A 16,897-nucleotide genomic window follows, 5' to 3' on the forward strand; every position below is an offset into this window, starting at 1 on the left:
TGGTCTTTGACCCTAGTTCCTGACACTGAGCTCCTAAATCCCTTGGAATTTCGTGGGACTTTTGTTCTAGTGAGGTGGCTCTTGGTGGGCTCCTAGATGGGGGCTGGTCACCAAAGAGGCCAGATTAAAAACTTGAAATTTTCAGTCCTAATCCCCCATTCTTCAGAGAGGGAGGAGGGGCTGGCAATGGAGTTAATAGTTATGCCTATGTGATGAAGCCTCTAGAGACACCTCAAATGTCTGGTGTCCCGAGAGCTCTCAGGCTGGCAAACACATGGAGGGGACAGGAGGTAACCTATCTGGACAGGACGTCGAAGCTCTGTACCTCTTCCCACATACCTTACCCTTCACCTCTCCTCCATCTGGATGTCCATCAGTATCATTTATCTTATTCTTTTACAATAAACTGGTAAACAGGAAGTAAACTGTTTTCTTGAATGCTGTGGTTTGCTCTAACCAATTAACTGAAACAGAGGAGGGGTTTGTGGGAAAGTCTGATTTATGTCCAATAAGTCAGAACCATAGGTGACAACCTAGACATACAATTGGCATCTGAATTGGGGAGGGGGCAGTCTTAAGGGACTGAGGTCTTAACCTGTGGGATCTGAGGCTATCTCTAGGTAGATAGTGTCAAAATTGAGATAAGTTGTAGGACACACAGCTGGTGTCAAAAAGTGCTTAGTGCGAGGGGAAAACTCACCTGGCTTGTGTCAGAGGTATTGTGAGTGTGGTAGAAGTGTGAGAGTAAAAGAGACACACAGAAGAAATGTAGGTCTTCTAACACAAAAAGACAAAATAATCACAGAGATATCACTAAACTAGCTCCCCAGCTCCATCAGCCTCCTGCCCCCAGAATGCTTGTTCTGTGAATAAAACAATTTTCTCTGTGTTAAGCAACTGTTCTTTTTTTTTTTTTTGATAGCTGAATTGAATTACTAATTCATATACCTTTCTGTTTCTGATATTCTTCTAAATGAGAAGGACCAAGAGAAGAAGAAAGGTAGAAGGTAGAGAAAAGTGCCTACTACTTCTCTTGTCTCTCTAAGATACGAGTTTCCAAAAAGCAGAAATCATGACTGGTATATTCTGGACAGCACCTAGATTATGGAGTTGAATAATGTATATAACACAAATGAAAAACAGCAGTGTCAATACAACACCATCGTGCCTTAAAAAAATCTAAACTATACATTAGGTTGATAGAAGGTACTTTTTTTGCTAAATAAAAATTGCAATATAAGCTATGGAAAAAATCAGATTCTCCACATACACCCAAATAATAATCACTAAATGTGCTGTGCTCTGTTACAATCATTTATCTGCACACCGTCTGACTATATGGATACCATTACTATCCCCAATTTACAGTTGAGGAAACTGGGCCACAGAACTGTAAGTGTCCCAACCAGTAAGCTAGGATTTGATCTTAAACAGTCTTTTGCTCTTAAACAGTCACTGTACTGTCATACATCCCATAGATAGATAGACATAATACAGAATATGCATTCAATATATGGATGGATGGATATACAAACACATATACATGGACAGTGTGTGTACACATGCATATGCGTGTACACACACAGACACACAGCAAGAGAGAACCTGCAAGTTGAAACTGAAAACAAGAAATATCTTCTTTCCCTCATTTAGTCTCCATCTTCCAGGTACAATAGTAAATAGTTTCCATGAAAAGTTAACATATCTCCTAATAAATTACTCACCAACAGAATTCCAGAGTAAGCTCTTCCTAGTACTTTGCTTTTTTATTTTTTTTTTAAGACTTTATTGATTTATTTGACAGACAGAGATCCAAGTAGGCAGAGAGTCAGGGAGAGAGAGAGGAAAGAAAGCAGGCTCCCTGCCGAGCAGAGAGCCCGATGTGGGGTTCCATCCCAGGACCCTGAGATCATGACCTGTGCTGAAGGCAGAGGCTTTAACCCACTGAGTCACCCAGATGCCCCGTAATTTGGTTTTTTAAAGATAAAAGACAATGTTGGTGCACACGTACACACACACACACACACACACACACACACACACACACACAAACCCTGAGCAGTTAATGAAATGAAGAAAACTACTTCAGAATTTAAATTGCAGAAAAAATGAATTGAAATCAACCCTCTATTTATATCCCAGATTATATCAGACTTTTACAAGTAAATGGACTGTTCACATGAAAAACACTTGGTGTTGTAAAGAAAAGAAATGAACTGGTGGAGAAAACGGATGTTTTCTTTGGGTAATTGCAGGCAGGAGTTTCCAAAGGCCATCAGTCTTAGCCTGCTATCTAGTGGAGAAATTGTACATTTCAATTCTCTCAGATTTTCTTCTCACCAAGCTTGAATATTGGTGCACAGTCACTTAAAACACTGACAATGTTCAGATTTTCATCCATTTAAGGGAAACTGGAAAAGTTTCGATTTCCTCGATGCCTTGCCAAGGGATCCAGACATAGAGGGCTGAGACCAAAACTGAAGGACCACAGATCCGGAAGCACAACCTGCAGTCAGGCTATGGGTCTGTGTTGTATCCAAACACAGACTTCAGCCATCAAGCTCTACTGCTTCACTTTTTTTTTTTTTTTTTTAAACAAACAGATTTCCAAAACGGCAGAAAATTCCAGCTTCACAAAGGGGCCTTTTATGCAATGATTGATTGCATAAAATGGGCATATTCTGCCACCTTGTGCCCAAAAAGAAAAAAATTGCTCTAGGTTCTGGCATTTATTCCAATGCTGGCTACTTCCCTCCAACCTCACCATCCTACATTTCTCTGCTTAAAAATATCTACCTTTTTTTTTTTTAATTTATTTTTTTAATTAATTTTTTATTTTTTATAAACATATATTTTTATCCCCAGGGGTACAGGTCTGTGAATCACCAGGTTTAAAAAAAAAAAAAAAACAACAAAAAAAACAAAAACAAAAAAAAATATCTACCTTGATTTTGCAGCTAGAGTTCCTCTGTTTTTAGCAATCTAGCTAGTCAGGACGATGTATCTGATTCTGCTTGACGTAACATTCAGTTCTGTTGTAAAACGTTTACTGAATGACTACATCTCACAAAATTCCAAGGGAATCAAAAGGAGAGAAGAGATGCTCCTGGCCCTTATCGAGATTATTATTTAGTCAAGGAGAAAGGCCTACAAAAGACACAAGATAATTGTGGTAAATTCAATGATAGAAACATAAATAGATTATAGGAGTTCTGAGGGAAGAGATGACTCCAGCTGAAGGTAAGAGCAAACATAAAGTAAATCCATTCTCCTTAAGGTATTATACATTCAGAGGTGCTGCAGACAATCAGTTCCAAGAGACAAATGAGGGCCTGATAGTCAATGACCTTAAATGATACTATATGTATTTTAGAGCTTAAGAAAGATCACTTCAACTATAGGATGGGGAAGTGGTGGTGGGTGAGAGGTGTAGGATGAATTGGAAGGCAGAAGACCGGCTGTAAGAATATCCATGGACAGGGTGCCTGGGTGGCTCAGTGGGTTAAGCCTCTGCCTTCAGCTCAGGTCATGGTCCCAGGATCCTGGGATTGAGCCCCACATCTGGCTCTCTGCTCAGCAGGGAGCCTGCTTCCCCCCCTTCTCTCTCTGCCTGCCTCTCTGCCTACTTGTGATTTCTCTGTCAAATAAGTATTTGAAAAAAAAAATATCCATGGACTATTGCTATAGTCTAGAAAAAACATAATATTATCTCTTCACTCAGCATATTAGGACCTGCTTTGAACTAAGTAGGTACTCAAGATGGCAACAGTGGCAAAGATATTATGATGCTTTCATAGAAGTCCAGATTTCAAAAACCAACTTCTAATAAGGTAAACCCTGCTAGTCGAGATATTGATGAATCACAGGTGTTAAAATATAATATTAGGGGCACCTGGGTGGCCCAGTCAGTTGTGTCCATCTCTTGATTTCGACTCAGGTCATGGTCTCTGGGTTGTGAAATCAACCCCTGCATCAAGCTCTATACTGAGTATGGAGTCTGCTGGATAGTCTCTCCCTCTCCCTCTGCCCCTCTTCCTGCTCGCTCTCTCTCTCTCTCTCTCAAATAATAAATAAATAAACATTTTTAAAAAAATACATAGGGGCACCTGGGTGGCTCAGTCCGTAAGTGTCTGCCTTTGGCTCAGGTCCTGAGCCTAGGGTCTTGGGATCAAGTCCTGCATCAGGCTCCCTGCTTAGTGGGGAGCCTGCTTCTCCATCTCCCATTCCCCCTGCTTGTGTTCCCTCTCTTGCTGTGTCTCTCCCTGTCAAATAAATAAAGTATTTTTTTAAAAAAAATAATAAATTAAAAATAAAAAATATATAATATTAAACATTCCAAAGAAAAAAGAGAAGAAATAGATGGGTCTGGATAAAAGTCATGGAAAGGGAAATTGGGAACAGAAGGGTAAGTAAGGAATAAAGGCTTACAAAAAACTTACTGGAGAAATCTGAAAAGAAGGAAAATAAAACTCCAATGTAATCTCAAGGCCAAAAACCCGATGAGAAAAAACTAAAAATGATGAGTGGATTAACCCAACATCTGTAAGAAAATCTACATGAACATATGTGGTTTTTGCTCAAAAGAACAGGAAGAGCTACAAGTGGGCTGCTTTATTGAATGGACGATACCTTATAAGTTCATGAGGATAGTGTAGAATAGCATATGTACTCCCTAATTAGGAATATGATCATTGCTATATTTAATATTAAGTAGATTATTACTATTGTTAGGTTAACAGATTAGTAATAGAATTTAAACAACTATAATTTTACAAGAAGCCTCTGAAAGATCTCAGAGAGAAACAAACTGAGGGTTGCTGGGGGGAGGGGGGTTGGGAGAAGGGGGGTGGGGTTATGGACATTGGGGAGGGTATGTGCTTTGGTGAGTGCTGTGAAATGTGTAAACCTGGCGATTCACAGACCTGTACCCTTGGGGATAAAAATACATGAAAAAAAAATGCAAAGAAAACTGCTAATGAAAATAAGAATATAACACTGGGTAAAATAGAACACAAAAATGAAAATAATTTTGTGAATATAAATTAGAATATTTCTATGAAGTAGCCTTTTCTGGGAACATACAAATCCTAAAGAAATCTTAAAACCTGAATATATTATTAACCAGGAAAGAAATTAGAAAATGTTATCAAAGAATTACTTCTCAAAATATCCCTATTGCCAAATGGATTTGCTAGTATATTCTCTCATGATTTCAATGAATAGATAATTGGAATGATACATGCACTTTGCACTGTTTTGGTAGTAATGAGAAAGATGGAAAGCTGCCCACTTCATCAAATAAAGCTAAAATGACCTTGATATCGACCCCTTAAAAAATGAACAAAATAAGAAAACTATAAGACAGACATCACTTATGAGCACAAATGGGGAAGTCCAAGCAAATTTAATTGCAAAAGTACTTAAAAATTTGTTTTACCTTTTTAAATTTGAGTATGGTTGACACATGTGACATTAGTTTCAGATGTACAACTTAGTTATTTGACAAGTTTATACATTATGCTATGCTCACCACCCATGTACTACCATCTGTCCCGTTACATTGCTATTGTGATATCATTGACTATATTCCTTATGTTGTACCTTTATTCCCATGACTTATTCATTCCATAACTGAAAGCCTGTATCTTCTATTCCCCTCCACCCATTTTGCAATCTCTCCACCCCTCTCTTTCTCTGGCAACCATCAGTTTGTTCTCTATTTAGAGGTCTGATTCTGCTTTTTTGTTTATTTATTTGTTTTTTTTTTTCTTTTTACTTTCCACTTGGAGTAGAATGATTTGTCTTTTTCAGTTTAACTTATTCAATTTGATATAATACCCTCTAGGTCCATTCATGTGTCTCAAATGATAGGATATCATCCTTTTTTTGATGGCTATGTAATATTTGACTCTGTGTGTGTGTTTGTGTGTCTATATGTATCTATATGTAAATAATAGATATGCCACATTTTCCTTATCCATTCACCTGTTGATGAACATTTAGGTTGTGTCCATGTCTTGGCTATTATAATAGTGCCACAATAAACATAGGGTGCATATATCTTTTCCAATTAGTGTTTTCATTTTCTTTGGGTAAATTCCCAGTGGTGGAATTATTGAACCATATAGTATTTCTAGTTTTCATTTTTTGAGGAAACTTGATACTATTTTTCACAGTGGGTACCTATTTATTTATTTATTTATTTATTTGACAGAAAGAGAGCACAAGTAGGCAGAGCGGCAGGCAGAGATAGAGAGGGAGAAGCAGGCTCCCCGCTGAGCAGAGAGCCTGATGAGGGACTTGATCCCAGAACCCTGGGATCATTACCTAAGCCGAAGGCAGACTGAACCACCTAGGCACCTCTCTACCAATTTATATTGTAACAAACAGTGTGTGAGGGTTCCTTTTCCTCTACATCTTTGCCAACAATTGTTATTTCTAATCATTTTGATCGTGGCTATTCTAACTGATATAAGTTGATATCTTTTTGTGGTTTTGATTTGCACTCCCAGTGATTAGCATATTCTCATGTGTCTGTCATCTTATATCTTCTTTGGGAAAGTGTCGTTTCAGTCCTCTGCCCATTTTTTGCTTGGACTGTTTGTTTTTTAGATTGAGTTATATAAGTTCTTTATGTATTTTGGATATCTTTTTGGATATACCTTATTGTACATATCATTTGCAAATATGTTGTCTCATTCACTAGGTTGTCTTTTTGTTTTGCCAATAGTTTCCTTTGATATGCAAAAGCTTTTTATTTTGATGTATCAAAAGTATTTTTTTTTAATTTTCAGCATAACAGTATTCATTATTTTTGCACCACACCCAGTGCTCCATGCAATCCATGCCCTCTCTAATACCCACGACCTGGTTCCCCCAACCTCCCCCCCCCATCACTTCAAACTCCTCAGATTGTTTGTCAGAGCCCATAGTCTCTCATGGTTCACCTCCCCTTCCAATTCCCCCCAAAAGTACTTTTTAAAAATTGTTTCAGAGGTAGAATTTAGTGATTCACCAGTTGTATGTAACACCCAGTGCTCATTACATCAAGTGCCCTTATAGAGTCATTCAGTATGACCAAAAAGAATTAATCCTGGATGTGCAAAAGTACTTCTTTAAATAATATTATAGGGCACCTGTGTGGCTCAGTCAATTAAGCATCTGCCTTCGCCTCAGGTCATGATCCCAAGGTCCTGAGATGGAGCCCCACATCAAGCTTCCTGCTCAATGGGGAGTCTACTTCTCCTTCTCTCTCTACCCCTCCCCCCAACAGTGCTCTCTTTCTCTCACTCTCTCTAAAATAAAAATAAATTAAATATTTTAAACATAAATTATAAATATGTAGTATTATAATATTAAAATATTAATGTTCAATATTATACAATCTAATTCTATAATATATCACACCAGTAGCTCCACTTTCACCAAAAAACAATGACATTGTTATTCATTCAACAGATGGTTGAATTGGGTTGAACTCAGATCAGATCTGTTGACTACCTACAATATGCCAGATACTGTCATCAGTGCTGAGGATGCCCTCACAGAACGTACATTCTAATGAAAGAAAGACAAGCAATATACAGATAAAAAAGGAAAAGTATGTTAGATAATAATGAATGTTGTAGAAAGAAGCAGGGAAGGTATTAGGAATTGCCATTTTTAAACTGAATAGTCTGAGAAGGCTGCACTGGGTGGACATTCAAGCAGAATGAAGGAAGAGGAGGGAGCTCATATGTAGATATGAAGGAAAGAGGCTTTCCAGGAAGAATTAATAACAAGTATAAAGGCCCTGGGGCAGTATCCTGCTGAGTGTACTGAAGAAAGCAAACATGGTTTGAGTGGATGCACAAATGGGCAGTGGTAGGACAGCAAGTCAAAGCAATGGGAGCATAAAAGACAGAGCATTGTAGACTAAGGAATGAGACAGGAATCTAGTTAGAGATTGCGGACAAAAAGTGGATGGCCAGACTTGTCTTAAAAGGATAACTCTGGCTACTGTGATGGAGAACACAATGTAGTCTGGTAAAGATAGAAGCAGGTTAAAGTCTGAAGGCTGTTCTAGGTGAGGAAGGTGGTGAGAAGTAGTCAGATTCTGTGTGTGTGTGTGTGTGTGTGTGTGTATGTGTGTGTGTGTGAGATGAAGTAGACACAATTCACTGATGACTGGATGTGAGGTTTTAAAAGAAAGAAAAAGGGCACAACCGATTTAAATTTTTGAACTGAGAAACTGGAAAATTGCAAAATGCCATTCTCAAATACTCCACACCAATTTCTGGTTTTCAGATTATTAGTAAACAAGGAAGTACACCACTTCCTGGTATTTGATATGATAAAGAATGATAAATATGATATGAAATGATATGATATATCACATTTAAATATGATAAAGAATGTGTATTTTAAAAACAAATAATTTTATGAACAACAGTGAAATACCAGTGGCATTCAGATTTAATTTTAAAAACCAAAAAAAGAATTTTTAATGGAGAAAAACCCAGAAAACACCAAATATCCTTCATAAGTAGATTGAACAAATTGTGGTAGAGTTACATAATGAAACTTTTAATGGCTTAAAATATTTAATACTGTGGTAAAAGGATACCTTAAGTTAACAGAACAGGATACCAAACAGAATATAAAGTCTTATATCAGCTTTTTTTCTTTTCTTTTCTTTTTTTAGTGTTTATAGTAGTTTATTTACAATTGCCAAAACCTGGAAGCAAACAGGATGTCCCTCAACAGGTGAATGAATACAGAAACTTAGGCACATCCATACAATCAAATATTATATTTAATGATAAATAGACATGAGTTAATACCAGTTTTCTTAAAATGTATATAAATGTATGCCTACAGAAAGGACTGAAGGGAAAATGTATTGATGCATCTGTGATTTTTCCTTTGAATTTATCTTTTCTTTTTTAAATTTTGTTTCTTTCTTTATTTATTTGAGAGAGAGAAAGAGAGTGTGTGTGTGTGTGTGTGTGCATGCACAAGTGCAAGTAGGGAGAGGGGCTAAGGGAGAGGGAGGGAATCTCAAGCAGATGTCACGGTAAGCACATAGCCCAATACAGGGCTTGATCCCATGACCCTGAAAGCATGCCCTGAGCTGAAATCAAGAATCAGATATTTAACCAACTGAGGCACCCCAACACCCCGAATTTTTCTTTTTTAAAAAAACTATAAACATTATTTTGACAAAAATCACATGCAAACTGATTTAAGGCTTACTCCCAGATGCTTTTAGTAAGTGATCAAGAGTAAGCTAAAATAATAAAATCTCATCTACTCGAAACTACATCATCACTGTAAACCATAAGTTGGAGAGTCAGAGTGGAGACTCATTTCCATTGGCTATAGGGAGACTTGGGTAGGCCCAAGGGGGGCTTTCACACCCAGCTTTCTCTATTTTCAATGATTCTTCAGTCTCCCACCTAGATGTTTGTCCAATTGAGGGGCCTTCCATAGAGGAGACTCATTCCTTTCAACAGTCTGGGTCTCTGTGAAGAGAGAACTCTAATGCTAAACAGGTCGTGAAAGTCAACTCTGTAGGAGAACACTACAGACTCACAGATTATTGCTTACAGAGTCTGCTAAAGGAAGATTCTATTAACAGGAGATAGCTGCCTAGAACCCCAACCTTTGGGAAACGGAAAGGAGCAAACACATCTCAGATCAGCCCATTGTGAGCTTTTGCTCCTTTTGCACTTTCAACTTTTCCATCTTTGGTTCCTTCTTTGTTTCCTTATTGCACTTTCTGTTCTCTTTTACAGAGACACAGGGTGCAGTCACATCCTGTTAGAATGACTGATTTGTATGTGACATGATGGCTTGCCATAGCTCTAAAGCCACCAGATTACTTTCCACATGGTGGCCACGTCAACACGCTGGGAACAAGTTGAGTTTCACAAGAGCTTGTCTCAAGTTCCATGTTTGAAGAGTGTCTGGAAGTTGACTTTAAATCATATTTTCATGGGCATGCTATCTCTTCAGTTGAGACTGAAAACATTCCCACAATGCCAGATTATTACAGAGGAAGAGCTGGACTGGCCACAGACCTAGAGGAAGCTGATTTGAGGGTACCTGGGAAGATGCCTATGCTGATCATTTCAAACGTTGGTTGTATTAGAATCACTTGAGGAATATGTTAAAAATGAAAATCCTTAAGTTCCATCCATGGCCTTAGGTCACAAATACTACTCTCTCTACTCATTAATGCAGTGTTTCTAAGACTGACTCTAGATCATTGACTCAGAATCACCTCTGCTAAAAATACAGCTGCTTTTTTCACATAATACATCTAGGGTATCAGCATATATAGAACGATCTCATTCTTTTTATTTTTCTAAAGAATTTCAATTTATTTATTTGACAGAGAGAAATCACAAGTAGGCAGAGAGGCAGGCAGAGAGAGGGGGGAAAACAGGCTCCCTGCTGAGCAGAGAGCCGGATGCGGGGCTCAAGCCCAGGACCCCAAGATCATGACCTGAGCCAAAGGCAGAGGCTTAACCCACTGAGCCACCCAGGTGCCCCTACCTCATTCTTTTTAAATGGTCATTTCAGTGCTTGTATTTACTGTCTTTTTTTTTTTTTAGGCAAACCCTACCGATGAGCATGTGCCTAGTTTTTAGTCAATCGTTATTAAAACTAGTGTTACAGTAAACATCTTTGATTATGTATCTTCAGGTATACAGGAGGGTCAATTCTAGCTGTGCGAAGCCTATTTTGGGATCAGAGATACAGAGATGCAACACCAAGTTGCATATGCCTAAAACCTGGTTTTTGGAGCAAATAGGTAAATACTGTACTTCCCATAAATTTGCTCCTGCAGCACTTCATCCCACACACAGCACATTCCCAGGGCAATTAATTCCAAACACTGGTGGTAAACTAGGCCCAGAGTAATCATCTGAAGATATTTAAAATAAAGCAGAACCTCTGGAGCCCCATATCCAAAGATTCTGATTCCAGCTTCAGGTGGATGTCCGGAATCCATAGTTGGGGAAACTTCCAACTAACATAACAACCAGGTGTGAGAACCCAGAGCCTCCTAAACTGAAAACCGGAGAACAGTCACTAGATGGCAACCTCACTCACTTTTTTTTTTTTTTTTAAACTGGTGCAAAATTAAGCAGAATACTTGAGATGAAGAGTCTTTTTTCTTCTTATTCATGTTTCAATTTGCAGACATCTCCCTATAGGAAGTTATTTTTTAAAATATATGAGCAGGTGCCTCTCTTTTACAATGTTCATATCCCATTACTTATCCTAATGAAAAATACCTGTTATTTGTATTAATGTCTGGATCTCATTAAAGGCAAAGACCAGCTGTGCTCTGTTTTGTGAGATTAAAGCCCTGATTAACACTTCGCCATTCTCTTCTTAACTCAGCCTATAAAGGTCCATAGATTCATGGAAGAAATGACCTCAGAGGTCATCTAGTCCAGTGTTCACCTAAAGCAGGATCACTTTTTTTTTTTAAATTAAATCCCTGATAGCTGGTCCTTTTGCCATTGCTTAAATAGTTATAGTAGCAGGGAACTCACTATCTCGCACTTCTGATTCTAGGCAGAATGATTTATTCTTTTTCCACATGGCATCTTTCATATTCTCTACCCTTTTCCTCATCAAATTAAACACTTTTCAATGGTCTTTCATGTCACTTGTCACCAGGTTTGTCACCTCCAATTAGTTGGGCACAATGCCCACATATCATCCATACATCTTAGCATGCACTGTTATAATTACCTCCCTATTCTGGCCACTCCCTTCTGTTAATATAGATTCCGTAGCATCTACAAGATGCTATGCCAGTGCTTGTCCCCAAATGCAAGCTGAATTAATAATGGCTTCCTTTGTTTTCTAAATTTCTAATCACTATCTAAGCACTATCTTCCTTCCATTTGTTGTTTGCTTGTTACTTGCTCCGTAAGAACCAATACCAGACCAACACTGTTCTTTATACTATATTATATAATTTATTTTCTGAATCAACATGCATAGTGTAATATTTATGATATTGTTTTATCAACGTTTTTTGGATCTTGATTTTATGATCCTGTGTATTAACTACTGCTGCCAGTTTTTTGAGATGCAAATGTCAAGGAGCAAGAATTTCCTGTCCCCTTCAAAGGTCCTTCTAGCTGGATTAAGAATCATATTGACAATAGAAAGTCAAATTTAATTTTGTAGGTATGGGGATTCCACACAGACATGGAAATTCCAAAGAGAGTCTGGTAACATGAGGGTATGGGGGTAGGTATCTGGGACTTCAAAGGGAAGGAATGCAATTTGCAAGAAGATGAAAAAGAGTAAATGTTTGGTAAACAAATGTTTGCTGGGCCACCAAGAAACAATGGCACATAGAGGACTTTGACCAAACAGGTGTAGCTAGGTTCCTCTGTCTACCATGTGTAGTTCATAATGTAATGTAGTTATCTACTACTTCCTAGAGTAGGTCCTATACATCTCAATTCTTTTTAGGCAGTTGAAGAGGAAGCAAAGAGCTTTTTCTGAATCGTCTGGGTCTTGATTACGTTTTAACTCAAAGTAATCTTCATGCCAAAGAGGCCCTCTTGGGGCCACCTGCTCTACCAAATATATTATTGTCTTTTAACATTCATCTCAGTTATTTGTACAAATTTTGAACAAGGTGGAGGCTAGGGCAGTGCCCTATTACATGCTAATGTTGGCTCCTCTGTGCTCTTCCAGATTTTTAAAATCCATACGACCAGTATTAGTATCAAAATTAGAATGGCAAAAGAAAAGAAAAGAAAAAAATGGCAAAATCAGAATCATGACAAAACTATACAAAAAAATGGTGATAATGTAGACTTAAATATCATAATATCCTCTTTCACCACTTTTTTTCCAACATCATATGGGAAGTCCTTACTAATGCAATAAAGCAAAAAGGAGGAAAAGATATACATATATATATATATATATACACACTAGGAAGAAAGAAATAAAACTTTTTCTGTTCACAGATGCCATGATCATCTATATAGAAACCCAAAGAATCAACCAAATATCAAAACAAAAATGAACTGCTGAAATTGATAAGCAATGATTAGCAAGATTGCAGGATACAACTTAACATACAGGAAATCAACTGCTTTTCTATATAGTAACAATGAAAAAATGGAATTTGAAATTAAAAATGCTAATACAATTTTCATTAGTACCCCCCCAATTAAATATTTGGGTGTAAACCTAATGAAGTATGTACATATCTATATGAGGAAAACTACGAAACTCTGATGAACAAAATCAAAGAATAAATAAATGGAGAAATATTCCATGTTTATAAATAGGAAGACTTAATCTTGTCAGGATGTCAATTCTTCCTAACTTGATGTATAAAGTCAATGCAATGTCAATCAAAATACTGTCAGTTACTTTACGGGTATCAACAAGCCAATACTAAAATTTATATGGGGAGGCAAAAGACCCAGAAAAGCAAACACAATACTGAAGGAGAAGAACAAAGTGGAGGACTGACCCCACCTGACTTCAAAATTTACCGTAAAGCTACAGTAATTAAGACAGTGTGGTATGGCAAAATAATAATAATAATAATAATAAATAAACAGGTCAGTGGAAGAGAATAGAGAGTCCAGAAATAAACCCACATAAACATAGTCAAGTGAGCTTTGAAAAGGAATAAAGACAATACAGTGGAGCAAAGATAGTCTCTTCAACAGATGAGGCTGGAAAATTTGGATACCAATATATAAAAAATTGAATCTAGACACAGAGTTTATACCCTTCAACAAAAATTAACTCAAAAATATATCAGAGACTTACATGTAAAATGCAAAACAATAAAACTCCTAGAAGATAATACAAGAAAAAACCCAGACGGCCTTGGGTAGGGTGAATACTTTAGATAAAACAACAAAGGCATGATACATGAAAGAAACAATTGGTAACCTGGACTTCATTAAAATTAAAAACTTGAGCTCTACAAAAGCTGTCAAGAGAGTTAAAAGACAAGACACAGACTGGGAAAAAAAATTTTACAAAAAGACACACCAAATAAAGGACTGTTATCCAAAATAAGTAAAGAACCCTTAAAATTCAACATAAGAAAACAAATGACATAATCAAAAAATATGTCAAAGATCTTAACAAACACTTCACCAAGGGAGATATGCAAGTGGCAAACAAACATATGAAAAGATGTTCCATGGCATCAAGAAATGCAAATTAAAACAATGAGATATCCCTATGCACTTATTAAAATGACCAAAATTTAGAACACTAATAATATCAATTCCTGGCCAGGATGTGGAGCCACAGGAGCTCTCATATATTGCTGATAGAAATACAAAATGGTACAGGCACTTTGGAAGATAGTTTGGCAGTATCTTACAAAACTAAATATACTCGTTTTATCAGCCAGCAGTCACTCTCCTTGGTGTTTGCCCAAAGCAGTTGAAGACATATCCACACAAAAACCAGCACAGGGGATATTTATAGCAGCTTTATTCATAACTGCCAAAACTCGGAAGCAACCAGATTTCCTTCGGGAGGACAATGAATAAATAAATGGTATTACATCCGGACAGTGGAATATTATTTATCACTAAAAAAAAAAAAAAAAAAAAGAGCAATCAAGCCAGGAAAAGATATGCATGAAACTTAAGTTCGTATTACTAAGTGAAAGAAGCCAATCTGAAAAGGCTATTGAACTATATGATCTCAATTATATGACATTCTAGAAAAGGCAAAACTATGGAAACAGTAAAAAGCCCAGTGGGAGAAGGGGAGATGAATATGCAGAATAAATAGGATTTTTAGAGCAGTGAAAAATACTCTGTATGATGTTATAATTATGGCTATATGTCATTATGCATTTGTCCAAACCTACATAAATGTATAACACCAAGGGTAAACCCAAAGATAAACTATGGACTTTGAATGATCATGATGTGTCAATGTAAACTCATCCTTGATAACAAATGTACCATTTTGGTGAATGATGTTGCCAATGGGGGAGGCAATACATGTGTGAGGGAAATGGGTATGTGGAAAATCTCTGTACCTTCCTTTCAACTGTGTTGTGAGCTTAAAACTGTTCTTAAAAATAATGATAGATGACTTTCACTTCTGAGAAGATGGAGTACAGGTATCTTCCCCTATTCCTTCCATTTACTACAACTAAAATCCCTGGACATATATGTAAAACAAACCAAACAATAGTCTGAACAATGGGGAGAAGTAAACAGACTGGCCAGAGACCATGAAATCCAAGGAATGACAAGGTTTTAAGTTCCCTCAGTTTTATTTTTACCTCATACATATCAGACTTGGAGCTGGAGATACTGGCAACCCAGAAATGCCAAGAATAGTAGACAAAAAAATAAATATAAGCCCCAACAAAACCCTGCACTCTCTAGTCAAAGGAACAGGAATAAGGAAACCTATCAAGACTGAACATTACAGATAATAATTACTCTACTTCTTCCAAACACTACAGAAAAATGTGTGGCCCTACTCCCACAGATGCAAGCCAAGGCTAAGTGAGGATTCTAGACTTCCACATTGGAGAGGCTATAAGAATGTGTCCCATGCTCTCACCCATACCACTGGGGTGGTAACAGAGAAGGCTAAGAAGGAAAATGAGACTTTGATTTTAGCCAGCTTGTGAGAAGCTTCCCCTGTGGTATCCCTGGGAACCATGAGGGGAGTATAGATCCACTTCCATCCTGCACCTCTCTACTGAAGTGATGTCAGAGAACATCTAGTGGAGAGTTAGAACTTTCACCACTACCTAGTGCTAATGATGCCACCCACCTATGGTGCCAGTGGAGACCACATGGGAAGCCAGAAATCTCATTGCCTGGAGTAATGTGGAGCCACAGACACACAAGCACTAGATGTTATCAGAACCCACATGGGAAACTGGAGCTTCTACTTTCCCCTGACCCTGATGAGGCAGGGCACACCTCTCCTCTTTTGGAGCGGAGTCAGAGAAAGTCAACCAAAACAGAAGTTAAATGAGGTCCAGAGGCTCATAGTTTATTATAAAAATATCCAAGACTTAACTGAAAATCACTCTCATAAAAAGAAAGAGGAAGATCTTGAATTGAATGAAAAAAGATATTCAATAGATGCTAACATTGAAATGACAAAGATGTTAGCATTATCTAACAAATAACCTTACAGCAGTCATCATAAAATTCTTCAATGAGAAATTTATAAACATATTCCAAACAAATGAAAGAAAGTCTCAGAAAACAAACAGAAATATAAAGAAACTAATGGAAATTTTAGAACTGAAAAATATAGTAGCTGAAATAAAAAACTCAGTGGATGAGTTCAATAGAATGGAAGAGACAAACAGAAGAATACATGAACTGGAAGATAGGACAATAGAAATTACCGAATCTCAACACAAAGAGAAAAAAGACTTTAAAAAAAAGAGTCTCAGGGACCAGTGGGACTATAATAAAAGTTCTAACATTCACGTCATAGAAGTTGAAGAGGAGAGAAAAAAGAAGCCAAAGATGGAAAAGTACTTGAAGAAATAAAGGCAGAAAACTTTTCAAATTTAGCAAAAGACAAAACTTAACAGATTAAAAAAGCTGAGTGAACTACCAACAAAATAAACCCACAAAAACATACAGCAAGCTAGAAAGATCATACAAGTATCGCTTTTCTAAGCGAACAGAGTGAAAGAGTCTGATATACCCAGTAGCTTAGTTCATCTAGATTAAGGTCTAGGAAAAGCCTTCCAATTAATGGGTATTCTATTTCCTAACCCAAGTGGAAGGTAGGCTGAACCTGTCATCAAAATGTTATTGCATTTGCCTAAGAGTGAATCTTTCATGCAAGGTACTTTTTGGAAACACCTAAAAGAACAGACAGTGAGGTCTTCTTGTGCCTT

Source organism: Mustela erminea, chromosome 2, assembly GCF_009829155.1.
Source record: "Mustela erminea isolate mMusErm1 chromosome 2, mMusErm1.Pri, whole genome shotgun sequence".
Lineage (NCBI taxonomy): Eukaryota > Metazoa > Chordata > Mammalia > Carnivora > Mustelidae > Mustela > Mustela erminea.